This window comes from Dermacentor andersoni, chromosome 1, assembly GCF_023375885.2.
Source record: "Dermacentor andersoni chromosome 1, qqDerAnde1_hic_scaffold, whole genome shotgun sequence".
Taxonomy (NCBI): domain Eukaryota; kingdom Metazoa; phylum Arthropoda; class Arachnida; order Ixodida; family Ixodidae; genus Dermacentor; species Dermacentor andersoni.
Window position 1 is genome coordinate 12,364,904 of NC_092814.1, and position 25,016 is coordinate 12,389,919.

A 25,016-nucleotide genomic window follows, 5' to 3' on the forward strand; every position below is an offset into this window, starting at 1 on the left:
AAAGAAAAAGCAGCAAACACAGAAAACATGCCTTAAAATGCAATGTGCAGAGTCTGAAACCAAGAAAAAACAACCCGAAAAAGGTTTCGCTAAGTCTTTCAATGATTAAAATTGTCAAACTGTATCATCACTTCTTAGTGAACCTGCACAGCTGAAAAGGAAGGAAGGAAAGCTCAATAGCAGGGTGCAGAAAATGTCACCGAATAAATATACTTTGCTTACCAACGATACCTGTGGTTTAGTTGTGGTCTGTATATAAACTAATTGTGTATAAACTTTTCTTGTTTAGAATGGCTGAGCGGATAGGGAAAAAATGACCATAAGAGCACCAGGTGTATGCATAGTCTACGCACAAAAAGCCACTGCTTTCTTACTTCTTTTTTCTCTGTATGACTATTCATCGGAGTATTTAGGTGCCTTATTAGCACTGCTAACATCCCACTGCAAAACACAAAATTGGGCAAGTTGTGGCATAAAGAAAATTGCAGTTTCACTCATAATGTGAAACAATGATGCAGTAGCTGGTGAAATATGCACAGGAAGCTTAGTTCATGCAGTGTTTGCTGAAGTGTTGTGAACACTTGCCAATGCAAGTCGGTAATCTCCTTAAAAAAGTAAAATAAGTAAGAGTCCTATTTATTTGTGGGAGTTGTGCCTCAGTGTTGAAGTGGAAAGACTCGGCTTTTCTTCCTCCTCTTTCATATCCGGACTTAGCCACTGATCTACACCAAAACAACCCTTTAGCTTCTTACTGCTGAATTCGTTTTGGTTTTCTCAAATCTATATTTGGGCTACGCATTGCTATGTCTCGCGCTTTGCTTGAGGAAAACAAGACACCAACAGCTCCATCCAGTAAATCTGAGAAGCCAAGCACTAGAAGAAGATTAATGAAGCAGATGCACCCAATCATTGTCATCACATGCAAGAAGAAAACTTAACATAGGACTGCCTTCACAAGTGGGAAGGTGATGTGCAAGAACTTGAAGGTGTGGATGCCAGCTCTATATACAGTATGCAGACATTGAGCAGGTGTTAGCCAATCTAGGCACCTGTTGGCTAGATCACGCTCTCCAGGATCAGTATTCACCACGACTGTACCTTCAGCAGAGTGGCTGAAATGTAGAATTGTGGACTGCCACTCTTTTGATCGTATGTTTAAATCCTCGCAGCACAATGAGAACATTATTTGCAATACTCTAGCAAGAAATTCGGGAATTCCAGTGACAACACCAGTAGACATCAGAACAACCAGGGGAGTTAGCCCATAGCAGCTATTGCTGTAAAAAATAAGACTGGCATAAGCACAAGAATTGAGATGGGCATACTACATGCCTTTGTTCTGGTAGTGGTCCACTACTTTGGTGCTACAGTTAATGATCTCCACTGTCACTGGACATAATAAGAGTTCTTAAATTATACACTCGCGCACCCGCCGCCTCTCAGGTCACCTAAGTGGACATACTATGCTGGCTGATAACGGCCCCCTCCCACTTCTAGTATGCTTCACCGCGTAACTAAGCTGTACTGCGGCGAAGAAGCCGTACATTTGTATTGAGTGAATAAACAAATGGTTTTTACAACAGTACAGAAATAAACGCGCACCATGCATCAGTCTACCACACGAAAGAGCGTCGCAACATACGGTAGCTGATTCACACAGGCCGTGTAGCCCACTTATCAGTCGTAAAGGGTATTATGGGTAATTCAAAATTTCAGACACACATATGTGTTTATGTTTACGTTCGCACTCCTTGCGTAATAAGACTCTCAGAACTTCCACAATAGAAAGTAATTTACAACACACAAACGCAAAGACCACTATATGTCTCGTTTTCAACTCGGCCGTCATGCAAATGACATATTGCGCGGAAAAACGTGAACATGCTGTGTGTTAGCGTCGTAAACTTCATACTAGGCAAGGAGCTAGCACACCACAATCCCGCGACAGCCGTTAATGAGACCAAGACGGGAGCACATGTATGTGAACGCGCAAACCCTAAGCCACTCTGCTTCTCCGCCACCCCCGCTGCCCACGGCGGCACCACTCGTTTCAAGCACAGCACACCAAACACACATTCAGCGCTGAACAGTGGGCGGTCGACGCAGTTGCATTTACATGACTTGCAGCGAGCAGCACATCCCTCGATGTCCGTTAAGCAAAGTCGGACACGGCGACGCCACATCGCGGTTCGCAGAACTTCGCTGCCGAGGCGCTAGGCCACTTCGATATTTCAATTGTCACCACCGCCGGGTTCTCAAGAAAGCACGGGTCACACAACGCAGATTATGTAGTGCCAGAGCTCATCGAGGCCAAAGCCGCATTGCCGCACCGCCACTACTCACGGCTTTCCGCCAAGTAACACAGAACCTACAACCAACACACAAGCAACACACGCACGATTACATGAGCAATGTTGAACAACGCGCGGTCCAGAGAACGATCACGCCGAGGACGAACACGCCACGGCGTCGCTCGGCGCCAGCATCGCGCCTTCTCAAAAATCCCTAAACGATGCTGTCCCTAGGCACCTAGGATCAGGTCACGTGAGGGATTTTTGTACGACAATTATGGCGTTTTTCACTGGTCGATTCGGAGCAGGATTTTTTGCTCCGCGGCAACGAATCCGAATTTCACTGGTCGATCTGGAGCGGGTTCGCGCGTTCCACTGGTCGTTTCGGATCAACTCGCTCCGCGCCGGATCGCTCTCACTTGCTCCGCCGCCGAGACGCGGATTCGGGCGGAAATAGAACGTGTCACATGGCGTCACTTCCGTCTTCAAGCGAAATCGGTACCCGGTCGGTACGCACAACACTGTGTTGGGCATAGTTTGCGGAACCGGTTTGTGTCACGTGCACGCAGACTTTCTGTGTGATCTCCCGCGGAGCGTTCGTGCGCTCCACTGGCAGACTCGGATTGGTGAAAGCCGAGCGCTCGCTCGAGGATTCAGGCGGCTGCTCCAGATCGACCAGTGAAAAACGCCATTAGACGCACGCGTAGATACCGGCGGCGCTTTCCTTCGGGCGCGCGTGACCCCCTTGCGCACCGATGCCACCAGGGGGAACGTGGCGCTGCTGCTCACGGCGTGGTATTACCGTATTACGGCGTGGTACTTCCGCGCTGGCCTGCGCCCTCCGCTGTCAGTAGGTCTCGTCGCCTGTTTTGGAGTGTTCCTCCCGACATTCCGTTATTCGAGGGCGAGACGCTGTGGACCACCAAAGTTATGAGAAGCGACGCACGGCTAGTTTGTTACATTGCAGGTTATGTGGCGATCGAGAAGGCGTGTTTTGCCCACACATTGTGAAGACTGCGAAGCACCATAAAGGCAATATCCCCAGAGTACAGTGGCTGTACCCAGAGCCACTGTACCCAGAGAGCTTCCACCAGAGGCATCCAAAGAGCGGGACCTTGAGGGCCTTTTATATCCCTCAGAATCGTTCTATAAGCTGGACAATTCCCTTGAAAACAAGCTCACTCGTTTATTCAGTGTGACACCCGCCGTGGTTGCTCAGTGGCAACACCCGTACGTGTACTTAGATCTAGGTGCACGTTAAAGAACCCCAGGTGGTCAAAATTTCCGGAGCCCTCTACTACGGCGTGCCTCATAATCTGAAAGTGACTTTGGCACGTAGAACCCCATAATTTTTAATTCAGTGTAACACGCTAGCATGCCAAAGCTGTGGCCGAGATTTTGCTGTCAATTGGTTAAATGTCAAAGATTGGTTGCTTTAGACCATTCTGCTACCCTGACAGCCTCAGTTATACGTTTTTATTGCCTCACAAGGATTCACTTTTTGCTTAAAGGTGTCAATCAGCAGAGCAGTGAGAAGAAACGGAAAACACTGAAACCTTAATTGTGTGTTGTAAATTTTTTTCCTCACTTGTAAATAAACGATTTCATGACCAGATCTGTTGCTTCACTGTCTGCAATCATAGTAAATTGCTTATATGAGCGTCAAAATGACATGCTACAGGTCTGCAAGAGCAGACAAAAAGTGGTTTGTAAATACGTCCAGACTTTATCAGGTAATGTCTGCAGTTTACAGGTCTTACGGTACGCATAGGGTGATTGACTGCTGATCTCGAGGACGACGGTCGCATTTTCAGGGAGGCGATATGCAAGGCGCCCGTGTGGCGTATGATGTCAGTGCGCGTTAAAGAACCCGAAGTGGTCGAAATTATTTCGAAGCCCCCCCCACTAGCCCCTAACACCCAAAGCCAGCTCACGAAATGCGCACAGACAAAACGCGTTTAAATCTCGATACAGTGTGAACTGGGCCCGTAAAATTTCACAGGAGTAATGATGTGGGCTGATATAACATTGTTTTCATGATTTTCGTGATTTCACAGAACCGAATAACCTTTTGATAAATTGAAGCTAAAGTACTGAATTTAATGTATTAAACAGTTGCACACATGATAATTCACCCATATTTCGTACCTGTTGGTTCCAAATGTTCTTGCTGTTCAGTTTGGCTTACCTCAGGACATCTATTTTTGCAGTAGTGAAGCGGTGCATCACGTTCATGCACAAAAAGAATGCATCATTTCTAATAGCTTCATGTCTTTCATCTATTTGCTTGTGAAATCAGCAGTGTGATCTCTTTTAGTGTATAAACGAGCGCACAAATGTACTTATTTGTGATCTTAATAATACTTAAGCTGTTTACATGCATTGTAGTTACGCAGACATCAATTTTACGGAGAGTAACCATATTTATTTACCATGCTGCTTAAGCACCCTAGAACAAACAGTGTACATTTGCATGTGTTTTGTAGTCACAAACCATTGCAATGTATATGTCGCACCTTTACGCATTTTATATTGCAGAATTGTGCTTTTTCAATTTCTGATGCAGTCAAAATTTCTGTTCCAGACATGCAGTGATGAGGACGGAACCAGTGTAAAGCAACTCACTCCATGAACTAAAGAGAAGCTGCTGCCTGCTACAACAAGGTCATTGTGTGGACTTTGGCTGCTACTACAAGGTAAACAACACCTGGTTCAGAAATAAATATGCTTGATATATGCTGTATTGGCTTGCTAGTCTTGAGATACATGTCAGTTGTTTGTAGCAGATGATATGAACATTTGTTCATGTTTACAGTTCAGCATAATTAGTTCGAACATAAAAGAAAACACTGCATGAGTTTGGATAATCTCTGCTGTATCTCATGTGCCATTGTTCTGCTCCAACAGAGTCTGTGCCAAGTACATCTTGGTCATCACGGGAGCCCCCATCTACACCAACAGGAAGGGGCTGGAGCTGAATTCGCAAGACCACAAACAAAGAAGCCATTCCAGAATTATTTGGATGAGATATCAAGTCTACGAACGACTGTTTCAAGAGTGAAAAGAGCCTACGCCATCATTCCACCAGCACGGATATTGGCCGAGTCATCCAGGTACCTCAACAACCAAAATTATTTGTCTTCAGATGTACCTGCAACGTCTGAATAAGCACAGATGATGCTGGCTAAGAGTGTTCTGTCAGCTTGCCCTTCCTTAGTGAGCTTCCTGGCCCTGCCAGTTCTTGCCAAGTATAATTTTGTTTCAATGAATGCAAGTTTTTTCATTCCACACTTTTGTTAGAGATCATTCCTATTCCTCATACAAACAATAAAGGTCAACCGATTCTTTGCTCATACTTAATGCCAGTCACTGTCTAGTAGCATAACATATGTGTAGCAGTTCTTTCTAGTGTATGTTGCCATGTGCAATTCCTCTCCTGAAATAGCTGATGCAGCATTGGCGTGTGTCTTGCATTAACCTTTACACTGTGTGCTATGTAGCATTTAACTTTTGTTAATGTTTTTGGCTTTCAATGCTTGCAAGGTAGGGTGGCTTCTTTCTTGAATGCAAGCTTTCTCATTCCCATATTGAATTCCTAGTCTCATTCAGGATTACTATTCTTGCTCGACAGCCTGTGTTTTTGTGAAAGCTACATTGAAGTGATTGATTGCAGAATCTGGTTTCGGCGCTGTCCGACTTGGTACTTGTCACCGTGTTACATTTCTCATATGTGGGAGCCTGGTCAGTTGCATTGGGAAACAGTCTCTCGAGGCAAGCACCTGCTCCTACAGTCCGCACAGTGACATAGACTGCGAATTTACACGCACACCGTGGTTGGTGCTCCCCGTTCCGTCCTTTCCTGCTGCTGCTGTGTGCAAATTTTGCTTGTGGTCTTCCTCGGCCATGATTTGGCGTCAACGGACACTGTCATACATAATTACATGGTTCTAAGTGTATGAAGTTGATATCCACATGTGTGGAAAGGCCTGCAAAAGTGACTGCAACATAGTGATGTTCACAAAACCGACCATGCCCATATATAGAGAATGTGGGGGACCAAGTGTGAGTTACACATTAGTGGCATGCAAAAGAACAAAAAGAAACGTGCATGTAGGAAAGGAGGTAACGCTAAAATGCCGGGCACTCCATGTCGCTGTTGGCTGTGGCAGCAGATGCTTGCATCACCCGATTGCTTCGCAATGCAAGCTGCTCATATTCAACGCCGACTGTCGGTGCAAACATGTGGGACACATTGTCCAATCTGCTTGCGCTGCTGGTTGTTGCTTGTTACCAGACTGCAGTGTGCGACGAAGGCAAGCACTATGCCTACAGTCGGACGGTTGAATGTGTCGCAAGCAACCCGTGTGTGTGTATGCTCACTGTTGTCATGTAGATCGTAGCCAATGCATAGTGCCAATGTATAGATTGAGCATTATGTTAGAGTATGCTGAAGTGATTTAATTGCATAATCTTGTTTCAATGTTGTCCCACTTGGTCATGGTTGCCGTGTTACATTTCTGGGATGTGGCAGCCTGTTCAGTTGTATTGGCCAATGGCCTCTCGAGGTAAGCACCTGCTCCTGCAGTCCACACAGTGACACAAACTCCCTGTTTACATGTAGTGTGATTGGTGCTCCCTGTTTGTCCTTTCCTGCTGCAGCCGTGGGTAAAGCATGCTTGTGGCCTTCTTTGGCCATGATTTGGCGTGAACAGAGACTATGATACATGATTACATGGTTTGAAGTGTATGAAGTTGATATCCACATGGGTGGAAAGGCCTGTAAAAGTGGCTGCGAAATGGCAATTCCCACAAAACAGACCACATCCATATTGAGAGCAGGTGGGGCACCAAGTGTGAGCAACACATTAGTGGCCACCGAAAGAACAAAAAGAAACGCGCATGTAGGAAAGGAGGTAACACTAGGATGCCGGGTAGTTCATGTCGCTGTGTTGGCTATGGCAGCAGGTGCCTGCGTCACCCGATTGATTCGCAGTGCAAGTTACGGTGACGGTCAGTGTAAACAGGTGGGGCACTGTCCAATCTGCTTGTGCTGCTGGTTGTCACTCGTTACTAGACCACCATGTGCGACGTAGGCAAGCACTGTGCCTGAAGTCGGATAGCTGAATAAGCTGTATGCAATTTGTAGTGCGTGAATGCCCACTGTTGTCATATGGATCTTAGCCAATGTACAGTGTATTGTCTGAACCTTATGCGGTGATTGAATGCAGTCTAGTTTGATAATGGTCGCCGTGTTCTGTTTCTTCGATGTGGCGATCTGGTTAGCTGCATGGGCAACAGTCTCCCGAGGTAACCATCTGCTCCTGCAGTCCACACAGCGACAAAGACTCCCAATTTACATGCACCGTAATTGGTGCTCTCCCCATTCGACATTTCTTGCTGCAGCCGCCGGCAAATTATGCTTGTGGGCCTTCATCGGCCGTGATGTGGCGTGAGCGGAGACAGCGCACGTTATTACATAGTCCGAAGTTGATAGCCACATAGGTGGAAAGGCCTGCAAAACTGGCTGCAAAATGGTGATGCCCACATTGAGAATGTGGGGCACCAACTATGAGTTACACATTAGCGGCCCCCGAAAGAACAAAAAGAAACGTGCAGGTTGGAAAGGCGGGAACGCTAAAATGCCGTTTAGTCCATGTCGCTGTGTTGGTTGCGGCAGCAGATGCCTTGCGTCACCCGATTGCTTCGCAATGTAAGTTACGGCGACTGTTAAAGCAAACAGGTGGTGCACTGCCCAATTTGCTTGCGCTACTGATTGTCGCTCGTTACCAGATCGCCATGTGCGGCGACGAAAGTGAGCAGTTTACGAGCTCGCGTTAATGGTTTCAGCGCATCTCGACATGCAAATTTTATTTCTGATCTTGTATGAGAAGGTGCACTGCTTTTCTTCTGCCAATAAAGTCGCACGTCCTGTTCACTCACTTGTGGCTTGTTTGTATGGGCGTCAGTAGAGGCTCTTTAGTCTCCTGGCCATTAAAACGCGGCAGCTGAGGCATGCCGCAAAGCCAGCGAGGCGAGCACGGCGCGTACCCAGCGTACGGCACCGGTATTGGCGGCGAGGAGTTACGGAGTCGCCATCTATCGGAAGCGTCTCGCTGGCGTAGTATGAGGGATCACGCGGCGCGCTCCTCATAGGTTTTGCTGTCAGCGCTTACAAAAAACACCATGCGCGAGCTCTCCCGGACATTTGTGTAAGTGCTCTCGAAACGAGAGAAGTTTTTTACTGTCTAAATAATAATCTTGGGCAAACTGCAAGCACAGAATCGTTTACAGACGCTATCTCTTTACCGAATACGTACAGTGAACGCCACTGCGCGCGGTCGCCGCGATGGAGTCTCCCGAACCGGCTTCTTGCGTGAAAGGTAGGTAAACACTGAGAGCAAGCTGTGTGAACTATGTCCTTATAGTGTTCGTATAACTAAATGGAGCGTAATAGAATGAAGCCTCAATGCAGCGATCGCAGATTCGCAGCGACCGACTGCGCGTCTGCACGCTTGTCCCCGCACTGTTTCGCTTTCGCCGCGTGCGCGTTTTCGCACCGTGCCATGAGCTTTAGGCCGCAGAATATGAGCATTTGACAGTATACAAGCAACCACTGTTGCGTGCACAGGCGCTATCAGAGCTGTTCAAAAATAATTTCATTGTAGAGACTTCGACGCCTACGGGGATATGCCATCGCGACGATTCAATCTTTTTTCTTCCTCTAAATTCTTGGACATTTCAATATTATTTCTCGAGTTGCGTCGCACTGTATGTTTATCGGTGTTCTCAGCGTGCGATTTCCCGCTGCTTCTTTTTTATAATCCAGTGCATTACTTCATAACACAAACATGACCTTATGTCATACTTTTTTATAATGTGCTTCTTACGCTCCCTTTCCACTCCAGTGAACTTGCCAGTATCTATAGCACCGACAAGTTCATCGACCAAACCATCATGACATTAGTCGGGCAGCGGACTCGAGCGACGTCTCAGTGCGCGTTTTCCGAAGATCGCAGACCCAGCGCCGTAGCAGAAATCTTCCTCGCGTCTGTGCTTGCTGCATACCCGAGTTGTCGCCGATGACTGTTTGCCGGTTATATGTTTCGCGAGCCAAGCTTCACGCAGCTTGTCCTGCGGCTACGTGTGAATAAGGCTCACACCGGGCTCCGTTGCGTACGTCCGGCATTGCGGGACCGAGAAGTAGCCTACCATGTTGCGCGCCTTCAAAGGCAGCCACTACCTATTGTAGTGCTTTCAAGCGTTCTAAAGGAGACACTCGAAGCGGGAAAATCTCGCCACTAAATGAGGACCGCAGCGTACGAGGGAATTGAAACTCGTATTCAGCTCCCTTCGGCGCTCCCGAAGCAGCCGACGCGGCCGCTATGTCCACGTGATCCCTCATAGCACGTCACGCCGACGGTGGCGCCAGCTTTTCCAGTGGTGGAGCTCGAGGCCAATAAAGCAGCCATATTGAATATTGTACTAAAAAAAAAAGACATTTCCGCTTTCTGTTTAAGTAGCGCCATCTGTCGGGCCCCCCACTAAGTTTCATGCGCTGCCGCTTCTTATTTTCGAACCACTGTGGAAGGTACAGTTTCCCTTCTCTAAAGTTGTTCTTTATTCTATGCCTCCCCTTCTAGCCACCCTACCGGCGGCGCAAATTTCGTGGCGGATTTTGTGGCGGATGGACGTGCTTTTCGGGGCTCCGTGGCGACGACGAAATCATAAGTTTTTGTGCATGCTTTGAGCTTGCTTCTGTTTTTTATTTGCTGGTTTTTTGCATTTAAATAGTAATTGGGGGGTTTTCCTTTTCTTTCCCTTTTTTTGTCTCTCGTATTTCGGGTGCGCGGGTGTGCTTCGTGTAAATTTGTTTTGCAGGATGATTAGAGCGTCCTTTCGTGCCACGTGTTCCAACTAAGGTCCCTCTATAATGATTGAGGGACTTTAGTTCCAACACGTGCAGCCGGGTGGGACGTTAAGTGTTTGTAGTCTTTAACTAGTAGCTTGGAAGTGGCAAGACAAATAGCTATTAGCGGTTTTACTGTGCGTGTTTGGTAGAAAAGTGAGAGCGTGGCCGCGTGGTTGAGCGCGTGCGAGAGCGTGTCATACCTTCGGTCTCCGCGACATTGTTTATTTTTGAAACAGTGGTGACAGTTGCTTTGCGGCATTTTGAGGATTTGGATCCTGTGCGTATCGTTCTTTTCTAAAAGGCACGTGCTCTGCATTGATATAGTATTATAGTATTTGCAAAAAGCCGTGCAATACATGGCGAGAAAGCCGGTAAAGCAGGCAGTACGGGGGGGGGGGGGTCCCTCAAGGCAGATGAGGATACGGGTGAGAATGGAGAGGGCGTCGAAACAACCGGCACACAATGTGTGTCGATACTAGGCTGCAGAAAATGGAGGCTTTCCAGGAAGAGCTTCTCAAACAGGTGCAAGAGCTCAAAAATGAGCGAAACAGTGAGCGTGAGGCACGGAAGGTAGTTGAAAAAAGGCTTGAAGCAGCCGAGGAAAAGCTGAACAGGTCCGCCATTGTGAACGACAATGTGCGTGACAATGGAACGCAGACCCTCGACGCGACACGCGAGGCAGGGTCAAAGAAATACGTCGAACGCAGGCAGGGTGATGAAGGGTTAGCTGGAAAGAGCAGCACCTACTTTGAGGCCGCTACGCGGAAAAAGCAGGGGCCCAGGGGACAATCCCCCTTGTCGAGTCCGAATCACGCGGAAAATGACAAAGGGAAGCAGGGAGAGGTAGGAGAAAGTGAAATGGTCATTATCGCTGTCGATTCAAACCTGGCTGGGTGCTCAAAAGCAATTGTGGAGAGGGTGAAAGGCGACAGAAGAGTGGCGGTAGGGACATTTCCAGGGCGCACACTTGGTTCTATCATGGAGCGAGCAAAAGAAAAGCTCGCGGAAAATGCCCACGTGCGCAACCTCGTCATAGTAGCAGGTGGGCTAAATGACGTCCTAAACAGGAAAGGGCCAGGACTAGCCCAGCGCTTGGCGAAGGGGGTGGACGACTTGCGTGAGCTATCCCCTCAGGTGCAGATCGTGGTGTGCACGGTACCGGAGGTGCCTGTGCGTGACAGTCACGTACAAAGAGCCGTAGTGGCTGCTAATGAGGCAATCTGGAAAATGAGCCGAGAGAAAGGCTTCGAGGTTGTCGAAGTAAACAGGGAAGTGAGAAGTTGTGGTGGTTTTAAACGAGACGGGATCCACTTCAATTACAGGTTAGCACGAGAAGTGGGTTGGCGACTTGGTGGTCGCGCTGTTGCTTTTTTAGGGGGCCCGCAGGCGCTCAGGAGATCAGAGTAGATAGTAATGAAGAAGGTCCCCTAGGGGAACATCAGAAGAGCATCGCCGTCGATAATAGAAAAAGGAGGAAAACAAGAAAAAGAGCTCGCCATGCAATAGGCTACATAAACATGCTGGGCGGCAGAAGAAAGGAAAAGTGGGCAGAGATTGAGGAGCAGTTACACAGAGAACAAATAGGCGTGTATGCGGTTACAGAAACGCACCTTAGAGACTCAGAAGAGCCGCCAGTTATTGAGAATTATGTTTGGGAAGGGTGCAACAGAACTAAGTCGGAAAGAAAGGGAGGGGGAGTCGGAACGCTCATCCATCAGTGAGCCAAATTGAAAAGAGTAAATTCACAATGTCAAGAGCATCTTTGGTTATCAGGTACAATGAGTGGGAAAGAAACTTGGCTGGGTGTTAAGTATTTGTGGACCGGAGAAAATTGCACAGAGAAGAATAAAGAGTTAGTGGAATGCATAAGCGCTGATATTAAGGGTTTCGGGAGTGGTGCTGAAATTGTCCTATTAGGTGACATGAATGCCCACATACAGGATTTAGATGGCTATACCGACAATAACGGGAAGTCAATGCTGGACCTTTGTGAGCAACATAACCTCGTGATCGTGAATACAGGGCCTAAGTGTGAAGGACAGGTCACGGGGGCAGTGGGAAACCGGCAATCAACCATTGATTACTGTCTGATGACAGAAGGAATTCATGATAAGTTGAGATAAATGGTCATCGATGAGGAAGGGTTTAACAGCATAGGGAGTGACCATAAACGCATCATATTGAAAATGGGATATGTAGTTGGGAAAGAGAGCAAGGAGAGCAATATGGCCAGTCCAAATTTGAACGCTGAACAAATAGCAAATACAATCACTAGAGTTGAGGAAGAACTTGGCAAATGGCCAAGTAAAGAGTGGGAATATGGTGAGCTTCTAAGTGTAATAACGACAGAAATACGGAAAGAGAAACAACATGTTCGTTGGAAAGGAAAAAAGAAACCAAAAAGCTGGTGGAACAAGGAGATACGAGAAGCGATCGCCGAACGACAGAAAGCATCTCGAGAGCACAGGCAGGCAAAGAAGGCGCAGTTGTCACAGGATGAAGTAACTAGTAAATGGGAAATATACCGGGAGAAAAAGTCTATGGTTCAAATACTGGTGCAAGCAAAATTAAAAGGTGAAAGTGAACGTTGGTTGTCAGAAATACGTGAGAAAAAGAAGGCCGCACCTAGAATATTTTGGAACCACATAAAATTATTAGGCAGGAAGTCAACAACAATAAAGAACATATCCTAGACGAAGATGAAAGCAGACTGGAAGGAGAAGCGGCAATAAATTACATCCGAAAAATAACAGCCGAATCTTTCCAAGGCAATGACGAGGTTGTATTTGAGGAAAAAAAGAGCATGAAAAAGACCCAGGAAAAGGAGCTGGTTCTGACAAATTTAAACTGGAAGAAAGCGGAAGAGAAAATTCCTAAGCGCACAGCCACAGGGCTAGACGAGGTTCCCGTTAAGCTGATAAATGAACTAGGACCAAAATGTGAGGAAGCTCTGGTGAAAGCAGTGGAAAAAACTTTAAAAGATAGACGGATACCAGACAGTTGGCGACAAAGTAGAATGAATTTAATTTATAAAGGTAAGGGGGAGAAAGACAGAATTCACTCGTATAGACCGTTGACCATTACATCGGTAATATACAGGCTAGCAATGCAGGCAATCAAATTAAAGCTTCAAGCATGGACAGAGAATAATGGCATTTTGGGAGAGCTTCAGAATGGCTTCAGAATAGGTAGGCGTTTGGACGATAACTTGTTTGTTCTTACTCAGTGTATTGAAATATCAAAAGCAGAAAGCAGACCGTTGTATGTGGCCTTTTTAGACATTATAGGAGCCTACGACAACGTAGACCGCAACATTTTGTGGGATATTCTGGAAGGGGAAGGCTTAGGTAACGATTGTATACAGCTTTTGAGAGAGATTTACCTAGAAAATACCGTTTGCATTGAATGGGAAGGGATGAGCAGCGCGGAGAAAGTTCATATCAACAAGGGACTGAGGCAAGGGTGCCCTTTATCCCCGCTGCTGTTTATGATGTACATGGTGAGGATGGAGAGGGCGCTGGAAGGAAGTAATATCGGGTTTAATCTCTCATACAAACAGGCAGGTACAGTAATAGAGCAGCAACTCCCAGGTTTATTTTATGTGGACGACATTGTATTGCTCGCTAACAAGCAAAGCGATTTGCAACGTCTGGCTAATATCTGTGGACAGGAAGGCAACAATTTAGGTTTGAAATTTAGTGTTAGAAAATCAGGTGTTATGGTATTCAATGAAAACAGTGAACAGACAGTGGAGATACAGGGCCAAGAAATACCTCGGGTAACAGAATATAAATACCTTGGTATATGGATAAACGAAGGCAATGGATATATGGAAACACAGGCAAAAAACCATAACAGTCAAGGGGAAGAGAAATGCAGCCATAATGAAGCACAGAGCGCTATGGGGATACAATAGGTACGAGGTCCTCCGAGGTATGTGGAAAGGGGTAATGGTTCCAGGACTTACTTTTGGAAATGCGGTTGTTTGCTTTAAATCAGGGGTACAATCAGGACTCGACGGGAACCAAAGGTCAGTGGGTCGCCTCGCATTGGGCGCTCACGGGAAGACTACAAATGAAGCTGTGCAGAGGGATATGGGCTGGACTAGTTTTGAAGTGAGGGAAGCTCGCAGTAAAATTGAGTATGAAGAACGGCTGAGGAATATGGAAGAAAATAAATGGGCCGGGAGAGTGTTCAGGTATCTGTACAGGCAAAACATTGATTCACAGTGGAGGAAAAGAACTAGGAAGCTTACCAGCAAGTATGCGGCCTGTGGGGTGGGCAACACAGCAACAAGGAAGGTCAAGCGGAAAGTCAGAGAGGCTGAATTAATCTCATGGGTGGCGGCAATGGAAAAGAAACCTGCCATGAGTAACTACTTAAGAGGAAAAAACGAAATCAGGAAAGAAACCATTTATGATAACTCAAAGGGAAGCTCATTACTTTTCGAAGCGAGATCGGGATGCCTTAGAACACGCACCTATAAAGCGAGATATAAGAAGGAAGAAGAAGCATGTGCTTGCTGCGGTAAAGCTAGGGAAACGACGGAGCATATTTTATTAGAATGTGAAGACGTCTACCCAGCGGTCGATTTAGGCACCACTGGCCTCCTTGAAGCCCTTGGGTTCAGCGGGAGCAGTGGTAAAGCAAACAGGTCCGCAATAGACATTAGTAAGAGGCGACTGGAGGATTGGTGGAAGAAAAGTAGGGAAACGACAAAAGACGGAGACGTACAAAAGCACAATTTGCAATAGGTGATCAGAACGTTTGGACGCGGTAGTTCATAGCGTTTTTTTTTCTTTTTTTCATTGATTAACCTAGGTAGAATATTAGGCAGCATAGTAGCAAGAGCTTGGTGGCGCAACCCACCGCCCCGTTCCAAAGGGGACGCTCATAACATCCATCCATCCATCCGGGTTAAGGCGGGGTAAGCACGCAGCCGAAATGAGCGCCTCGCCAGCCTCGCGTCGGCTGCATCTCTACCCCCGAAGTGAAAGTGAGCCCGTTTCGCGTATCGCGCGCTTTCTGCGAGCGTCAAAGAATGAATCTTTGTCATGAAAACAATGTTATGTCAGCCCACATCATTACTCCTGTGAAATTTTACGGGCCCAGTTCACACTGTATCGAGATTTAAACGCGTTTTGTCTGTGCGCATTTCGTGAGCTGGCTTTGGGTGTTAGGGGCTAGTGGGGGGGGGGGGGGGGGGGCTTCGAAATAATTTCGACCACTTCGGGTTCTTTAACGCGCACTGACATCATACGGCACACGGGCGCCTTGCATATCGCCTCCCTGAAAATGCGACCGTCGTCCTCGAGATCAGCAGTCAATCACCCTATGCGTACCGTAAGACCTGTAAACTGCAGACATTAGAGAGTTTTAGAATAGGGGCCCCAAAGAAATAGCGTCGAAGCCACTGCGCATGCGCGAGACGCAAACTGCGTTTGGGTTTTGCGTTGGGAACGCTATTTCGCCGATTTAGCGGGAGCTCAAATAGCGTTCCCAAAAGCTTTGCGTCAACAAACATGGCGGCACCCATCGAAGCGACGGCTCTAACCTAGCACCAAACTGGGTTCGATTCGCGGTAATGCGTGAAGTTCGCAAGCTAGGAGAAGTGACTGCAGTTATCGCTTTCTCTCAACTAGCGTCTGTTATGAAGATTGATTCATTAGACGCCGCTGATTCCGAATTCGAGTGTGGATTTTATGGCTCGTAGGCCTAACACGGCTAAGCTTGGCTGGTGAAGGCACGTAAAGTTGGTTTTGTTGCTCCAAACTAAGCACAACTAATTGTTTGCTGCTTGAAGAATAACCTCTAAATTGTAATTAAACGCGAATACACGCAAGTCAAAATTACTATTCATATCATAAGACGGTATATGTTATTTAATTATTTTTAATCGTTTTTCTTAGACGCCGTAGTGGCGCTGTCAGCGCAAGACGCTATCTGCAAACGCAAAGCCCTATTCTAAAACTCTTCACTCCAGCGTGCCCCAACGCTAACATCCGCAAAGCTCTTTGGGGCCCCAAAATATTGGGGCCCCTATTCTAAAACTCTCTATTACCTGATAAAGTCTGGACGTATTTACAAACTACTTTTTGTCTGCTCTTGCAGACCTGTAGCATGTCATTTTGACGCTCATATAAGCAATTTACTATGATTGCAGACAGTGAAGCAACAGATCTGGTCATGAAATCGTTTATTTACAAGTGAGGAAAAAAATTTACAACACACAATTAAGGTTTCAGTGTTTTCCGTTTCTTCTCACTGCTCTGCTGATTGACACCTTTAAGCAAAAAGTGAATCCTTGTGAGGCAATAAAAACGTATAACTGAGGCTGTCAGGGTAGCAGAATGGTCTAAAGCAACCAATCTTTGACATTTAACCAATTGACAGCAAAATCTCGGCCACAGCTTTGGCATGCTAGCGTGTTACACTGAATTAAAAATTATGGGGTTCTACGTGCCAAAGTCACTTTCAGATTATGAGGCACGCCGTAGTAGAGGGCTCCGGAAATTTTGACCACCTGGGGTTCTTTAACGTGCACCTAGATCTAAGTACACGTACGGGTGTTGCCACTGAGCAACCACGGCGGGTGTCACACTGAATAAACGAGTGAGCTTGTTTTCAAGGGAATTGTCCAGCTTATAGAACGATTCTGAGGGATATAAAAGGCCCTCAAGGTCCCGCTCTTTGGATGCCTCTGGTGGAAGCTCTCTGGGTACAGTGGCTCTGGGTACAGCCACTGTACTCTGGGGATATTGCCTTTATGGTGCTTCGCAGTCTTCACAATGTGTGGGCAAAACACGCCTTCTCGATCGCCACATAACCTGCAATGTAATAAACTAGCCGTGCGTCGCTGCGGTGCTCAACATAACTTTGGTGGTCCACAGCGTCTCGCCCTCGAATGACGGAATGTCGGGAGGAACACTCCAAAACAGGCGACGAGACCTACTGACAGCGGAGAGGGCGCAGGCCAGCGCGGAAGTACCACGCCGTAATACGGTAATACCACGCCGCGAGCAGCAGCGCCACGTTCCCCCTGGTGGCATCGGTGCGCAAGGGGGTCACGCGCGCCCGAAGGAAAGCGCCGCCGGTATCTACACCTTCTCTTCTAGCCACCCTAACGCAACTATATCGCCCCCGAGGTATGGTGGCTAGAGGGGGGTAGTGTGGCGGGCGCCTCATCCGCGCTGTGGAGGAGGAGCGCGCGGAACGCGGTGAAAATTTAGCCACCGCTAGGGGCACTGCTGTGTTCAAAGGTGCCACGCTTGCGACGGCCGGGCACTGACAAGGCTTCGCCGGCTGCGTTGACGCTTCGCTGTCGCCTCTGTCGTGGTTCCGTGGTCGCTGCGCATGCGTTAGCTGAGAGAAGGTGAGAAAGGAGGACAAGTTGGCTTTACCGGATGTGACGTCACATTGTTGTTTGTTTTTGCTTTTATGAAATAACTTCCCCCCTCCTCTTCCTATTCCCCATTATAGGCCTTCGCGCCATCCTTTAATAAATACATTTTGTCATCATCATCATGAAATAACTACTCTCGAACTCAGACGGCATGGCTCGCGTCTCGTTCGCGCGCGTAGGTATGGATGTGGTCCGCTTTTAGCATAGAGTTTCATATTAGTATACCTAGCGTTAAATCTGGCGCTGCGATCGTTCAACCATCATGGGAATGATGGGAAGTACAGGCTTCGGATTGGCGTTCTATTGACTGGCGAACTAGTCTACAAGTATTCTTTTTGGCAGTTTTGGTTTAGCTTCAAGCGCACTTGCTGTAACCTGCAGTGGGACAGTGCAAGGCAAAGCTCTCTGCCTTTGTTATGTTGCTCGAAGTGGCGAGATCGCGCTGGGCCAGCGACTGGGACGATGTTTGTGTCGCGGTGTGGTGTCGAAGCCCTGACGACAAAGCGACGGCATCGTAAACGTTGAAAGAACATGTTTTGAGCGTTTGGACCTTGGTTTGTTAAGTGTGTTAGGTTGGCACTGTACCGTTACGTGCTTTATGAAACTTCGGAATATGAAAAAGAAGGCATTACTGATACAAGACATATACAGTTGTACTTCTAGTGGCTTGACAATAAAATTTTATTGAGGGCTTCATTATGCATTCCTCGTTTATGTGCTCATTGAAATGCGTGTTTTAGGTCTTTGAGAACACAAACTTACTTGTGGTAGGAAATGTTGCTGCTTCCTGGCTGTAGTCTAGTGTCGCAAAATGGGTAAGTGCAAAGCCACGCCATAACGCTTCGGAAGCGGTACGTCAATATACAATATGATGAAGCATATTGGTAGGAGGCCACTAGCGTCCTAGGTAGCACTGCAGCAGATGTGCTTAAAAGTATGTGAAGACGTTCAGCAATCGTGACAGCCGACGCAGCCTTTCGAAAGAGCGAGAGAGAGTTAGCAAGTGCCTGTCGTCTGCGAGAAAAGTCTCGCGTTTGCAGCGAGCAGGCCTCGTAGCAGACGACACTTGTAGCATTCCACTTAAGGGCGCAACACTTTCTCACAATACAACATTTTTATTTCCATAAATACTTGATGAGCATTTTTATATAAGTACATGCACGATTGTTATTGCTGTTGCAAAAATGAATCAATAATTATTCTTTGTGGTTAAATGGGGAACAGAATCGCACAAGTATGCATACCCTGGTGTGTCCTGGTGACAAATCATAGTAAACCATGCTTCCATCTCAAAGTCATACAAAGTTTATGTAGCGTCTTGTACATTATATAACATACTACAAAAATAAAATTAGATTTTACGCGATAATATTTGAGTATAGCTTTGTTTACTGCGCCACAAGCAAACGTCACTAGTCTAAAGATCGAAGTCAATCCGAAGCCTGTACTTCCCATCATTCCCATGTATGTTGAGGCAGCGCTCATGAGAACCCCCGTAGACACTAGCGCCACATTTCCCTCTAGGTATTTATTTAGAAACTCTATGGCTTTTAGTTTTTGGCGAATGCTTAGAAGCTTCAAGTTGCGGACACTGCGGTGGGCCAGGGCTTGATGACATTTGTTGCCCAGCCAGGGGGGGGACACTCCCCGGTTTCGGTGGCACTAGAGTTACTGTATATGCTATATAGCTATTACTGTATATAGCTATATAGCTATATAGCTAGCTCTCCACAGCTAGCCCGCACGCGAACAGCGAACGCCAAGGTCGGCCGGATTCGCTTTGAATTTGACTGGCGATAACTTGTGTCAATCCAGTTTGCTGCAGCGGCGGCGTCGGGAAATACAAAAATTGGCCCGAGCATCTGCTTCTCCGCAATGCATGGTTGCTTGACTACCACGTGATGACGCTCTGCCAATGGAGGCGCTAGCGGCGTGATAAAACAGACGCGCAACTCTGCTACCTGTGGTAGCATATACAGTAACTCTAGGTGGCACAGGAAATTGGCGCCATCTCTGTGATGGGCGAACGCAAAAATCCGTTTCCCTTGCATGGCCTCGTAGATCGTCGCGCGCACGCGCGCCGATCCAGGTGGCCGAGCCCTTCCACCCCGCTCAACTCCTCTCGCCACGCCCTCTCTCGTAACGCCCTCGCAACTCCCTCACCTTCGACTGTCTACGCGCCCGCGCCGCCGTGCCGTCCCCGCCGGCCCAGCTGCTGCTTAGTCCGCTACGTAACGCTTTATTTTTGTTATCTACTGCCATCGAGATGCGTGCGCTGCTGTGCGTTGACCGACGTGGCTAGTTTCGTCAGTTCTGTGGTCCTCGGTAGCTGTGTGCTTGTGCTCCGCGATGTTTCACCCGTTTCACGACTCGTACCGCTCGTGCATCGTGCAGTGGTGCACAAATGCCTCAAAAACAAGTCCTGCAAGGTTTTTCCGGGTGCCTAAAGACAACAGGTGAGCGCTCAGACCGAAGGACATCAGAAGGCGCATGTACACGAACACAGCCCTGTCCATTTGTGTGCTCCGTGAGGCTCCGGACGTCGTTGCGCCTTGATTGTGCTACACTTGCCTCTTCCCGGTAGAGAAAGCTGACAAATAGATGTTCCTCCTCATTGTCACCTGGTCTTTGACTTGTGTTTTTCTGTGCCAAGTCTCATTCTGCAACTTCAGTAACTTCCCCGCAGGGGCGTCTGCGTCAGCAGGCGTTTGGTGTGTTGCGACACCACGGACCCGAGCACACGAGGGTTGGACCCTCCCGCGTGTAGCCGTGCGCGGCTTAGCCGTGTCCGGGGAAAGGGGGATCCTGGGGGTTGAGCCGATGCCGGGTGTTTGGACCTTTAAGGCCCCCCGGCGGAGGCAACACACTTCTTTGGCCTCTGCTTCACGTAGACGGCACCCCCGGACTGACCCACCCGGGGGAAATCGGCAGTCGCCTTTTCCTGTCCTCCTCTCCAATCTTCGTCTTTCTCTCTCGCCTTTTTCATCTTTCCTGTCTTCTCATCATTTCTCCTCACTTCCTAGTTTCCCGGCGGCAAGGGTTAACCTTGTGTAGCTAGCCAGCCTTGGTTATGCTGTATTTGGTTATAGCAGCGATGTACGGCTGGCGTTGGCAGGGTTTCTCCAGCAGGAACTTCTGTCACGTCCCCATGTTGGGCTCCATGGTGGGTGGTCGGCATCGCGGCCGAAAACCCAACTGTACCTATGGAAAACGCGTTTCCTAAACTACCTGATCGCCCTCAGAAACGAGGGCGCACCGAAGAAGTATTTCAGTTTTTCGGACGCCAAGTCCACAATTTTCCTCGTTTTCATGTGATCCACACAGAAAAACCAGCTAAACAAGTCCGAACAATCTCCCCCTTCCTTGTATCTAAGACCCTTACCGAAGTTTTTGGCCCAGGTTATAAGGCGTCGAGGATGGCTAGCGGTGACCTCCTCTTGGAGCTCCGCGATCTGAAACAATTTGAGAAACTGCCAAAACTAGTATCATTTGGGGAGACCCAAGTAGTACTAACCCCGCACCGCACGATGAATACTACCCGCGGCGTTGTCTCGGACGATGATTTGCTGGAGCTCACTGAGGCTGAACTCTTGGAGGGCTTCAGTAAACAAAATGTCATAAATGTCAAAAGAATCAAGATAGGGCGCGAGGGTAAAGAAATTGCGACCAAGCACCTAATTCTCACCTTCAATTCAAGTGTCCTGCCCGAATCAATCGAGGCCGGGTACATCAAGCTCCGTGTAAGACCGTATGTGCCAAATCCCTTGAGATGTTTCAAATGCCAACGTTTTGGCCACAGCTCGCAGAGCTGCCGAGGCCGCCAAACATGTGCGAAATGCAGTGCCCTTGAACACGCAACTGAAGAATGTAAGAACTCTCTACACTGTGTAAACTGTGATGGGGATCACGCCGCGTACTCACGGTCGTGCCCCTCCTGGAAGAAGGAAAAATAAATTGTAACCATAAAAGTAAAAGAGAATATAACGTTCAAAGAGGCACGAAGGCGGGTAGCATACCTGCCAAAGAAAAGCTTTGCCGAAGTGGCGCGCCAGGGGGCAGCGTCACAACGGCCTCCGGCGGCTGTCCGACCCACAAGCAGTGAGTCGGCAGTCACGCCATCTGCCCCCGCGACGGTTGCAGCTAGCGCTGCTCCGTCAACCGAAGAGAAGGAACCATCGACCCCGAAGGTGGGCGCAGCCGAGGCTGCCTCAACTTCCCAGGTCCCTTCCTGCGCTGGCAACGGCCGGCGTAGCCAAATCCCTCTGGGAGCCCCATCGACCTCCGGGCTGGTGGGCGCAGGGGTCTTGCCCTCCAAGGCGGGACTCCCTCTGAAAGCTTCCCGCTCGCAAGAGCACGTGTCCGGCGCCTCACAAGAGGCAATGGACACTACACCCATCCTCAAGGCGCACCAAGCGCCTAAGGAGCGGCGAGGCTCCCTCGAACGCTCCAAAAAGAACAAAACCCCTATTACAGGGCCTCGAAAGGGTTCTGTAATCTAAGGCATCCCGTCCGTTTCCGTAAACACAGCACCAATTTATTTTAAATATGGATACACAAATCATTCAATGGAACATTAGGGGTCTCCTTACAAACCTTGATGATTTGCAAGAACTCATCCACAAACATAATCCAAAAGTGCTGTGTTTACAGGAAACACATTTAAAATCCAGACACGCAAACTTTCTCCGTACGTATGTTACGTTTCGCAAAGATCGCGATGATGCCGTCGCATCATCGGGTGGTGTTGCGATTCTCACTCATAAAAGTATAGCATGTCAACCTTTACAGCTTCGAACGCCCCTTGAAGCAGTGGCGGTGCGAGTTGTTCTGCTAAACAAACTCATCACTATTTGCTCGCTTTATATACCCCCACATTACAAATTAACTAAACATGAATTTCAGTCCTTTATAGATGAACTGCCAGAACCCTATGTTGTTCTTGGCGACTTCAATGCGCACAGCTCCCTGTGGGGCGACTCTCGTATAGATGCGCGAGGTCGTCTTGTTGAACAGTTCCTTTTTTCTTGTGGTGCGTGCCTTTTGAATAAGAAGGAACCCACATATTACTCTCTAGCAAACCGATCCTTTTCGTCAATAGATCTTAGTATAGTCTCCCCGTCTCTACTGCTTGAACTCGAATGGGAAGTTGCCAACAATCCTTACGGCAGCGACCACTTCCCTATACTGCTAAGATCACCTAAAGAAAACGAATATCCACCACACGCTCCTAGGTGGAAGATTGAGACGGCTGATTGGGAGAAATTTCGATCTCTTACTAGTATCTCATGGGCTGACATGTCTTCGTTAGAAATTGATGCTGCAGTGGAGTTTTTCACAGCCTTCATAATAGATGCCGCATCTAAATGCATATCACAAGTAAATGGCCTCTCGTGCAAACGGCGCGTCCCGTGGTGGACCGACGATTGTAGGATCGCACGTAAAAAACAAAACAAAGCGTGGGGGTTGCTACGCGCCTCCCCCACTGCGGAGAATCTCATCAATTTTAAGAAAGTAAAATCACAAGGCAGGCGAACCCGCCGACAGGCCAGAAGATACAGTTGGCAGAAGTTTTTAACGGGTATAAACACGTATACAGATGAGGCCAAAGTCTGGAACCGGGTAAATAGCATAAGAGGGCGACAAACATACTCCCTCCCTTTGGTAAACACACAAGGCGATACACTGCAAGACCAGGCTGATGCTCTCGGTGAACACTTCGAGCACGTGTCTCGCTCCAGTCACTATTCAGAGAACTTCCTTAAATATAAAGAAATAGAAGAACTCAAGCCTCTGAATCGGAAATGCACGCCAAACGATCCTTATAATCGCCCTTTTACGATTGCCGAACTTAAAGCCTCCTTGTCAGTATGTCGGAGCTCTGCACCGGGCCCCGATAGAATCATGTATGATATGCTTAAACACCTGCAATCCGACGCACAAATCACGCTACTTACACTTTTCAATGCTATCTGGGCTGCTGGTTATCTCCCATCGAAGTGGAAGGAGGCTATTGTGATCCCTATATTGAAGCATGGTAAAGACACTTCATTGCTCACTAGCTACCGCCCCATAGCGCTTACAAGCTGCCTCTGTAAGCTTTTCGAAAAAATGATCAATCGCCGTCTGATACATCTCCTAGAGTCTAGTAAAATGCTTGACCCATTTCAATGCGGTTTTAGGGAAGGGCGATCTACAACCGACCATCTCGTGCGCATCGAAGCGAGCATTCGCGATGCCTTCGTACACAAACAATCTTTCTTATCTGTATTTCTGGATATGGAAAAAGCATACGACACAACCTGGCGGTACGGAATCCTGCGCGACCTATCGGTGCTGGGCATCCGCGGCAATATGTTAACTATCATAGAGAGCTACCTAGAGAACCGTACATTTCGGGTGAAAATAGGTCCTACACTGTCGCGTACATTCATACAGGAAACTGGGGTACCCCAGGGTGGCGTACTCAGCTGCACGCTCTTTGTCGTAAAGATGAACACGCTTCGGGCATCATTACCACCAGCTATTTTTTACTCCGTCTATGTAGACGATATACAAATAGGCTTCAAATCCTGCAACCTCACAGTCTGCGAGAGACAGGTACAGCAGGCCTTAAACAAGGTTTCCAAGTGGGCAGACGAAAACGGATTTAAGGTCAACCCCCACAAAAGTTCCTGCGTTCTCTTCACAAGAAAGAGAGGCCTAGTCCCAGATCCTTCTCTAGAGCTGGGCGGACAACAAATTCCTTTTAACAAAGAGCACAAATTTCTAGGTGTTATACTTGACTCCAAACTTACCTTCATTCCACACCTAAAATATCTAAAAACAAAATGTCTAAAAACAATGAACCTTCTTAAAATCCTATCCCACACAACATGGGGTAGCGACAGGAAATGCCTGTTGAATCTTTACAGGAGCCTAGTTCGATCACGAATAGACTATGGTGCCGTAGTATATCACTCTGCCGCCCCGAGTGCACTAAAGATGTCAGACCCCGTTCACCATCTGGGAATCCGCCTGGCCACTGGCGCATTTAGAACAAGCCCTGTTGAAAGTCTGTATGCCGAGTCCGATGAGTGGTCACTCCATTTTCGGAGAACATACATCAGCTTTAACTACTTCCTGAAAGTGCGCTCTAATAAGGAACATCCGTGTTTCACAACCGTTAACGAATTGTCGTGTGAAACACTTTTTCGTAATAGACCCTCTTTGAGATTACCTTTCTCAATACGTGTAAGAGAACTTGGCGAAGAAATGGACGTCCCATTTCTAGAACATCGCCTAATGCCTGCTGTTAAGCTAATACCGCCCTGGCAGTGGCAGGTGATAGAATGTGACGTATCGTTTCTAAAGGTCACAAAGCACGCTCCTGAGCTTGAAATTATCATGCATTTCCGGGAGCTTCAATTGAAGTACT

General features: G+C 47.8%; 1 long non-coding RNA gene across 1 annotated transcript; it reads left to right on the forward strand.

The window, feature by feature from the left end:
- Positions 1-3,233: 3,233 nt before the first annotated feature.
- Positions 3,234-8,226, forward strand: LOC140215540 (uncharacterized). Its single transcript, XR_011892399.1, has 2 exons — positions 3,234-4,987; positions 5,199-8,226. It is a non-coding gene; the product is annotated as an uncharacterized lncRNA (long non-coding RNA).
- Positions 8,227-25,016: the final 16,790 nt, after the last annotated feature.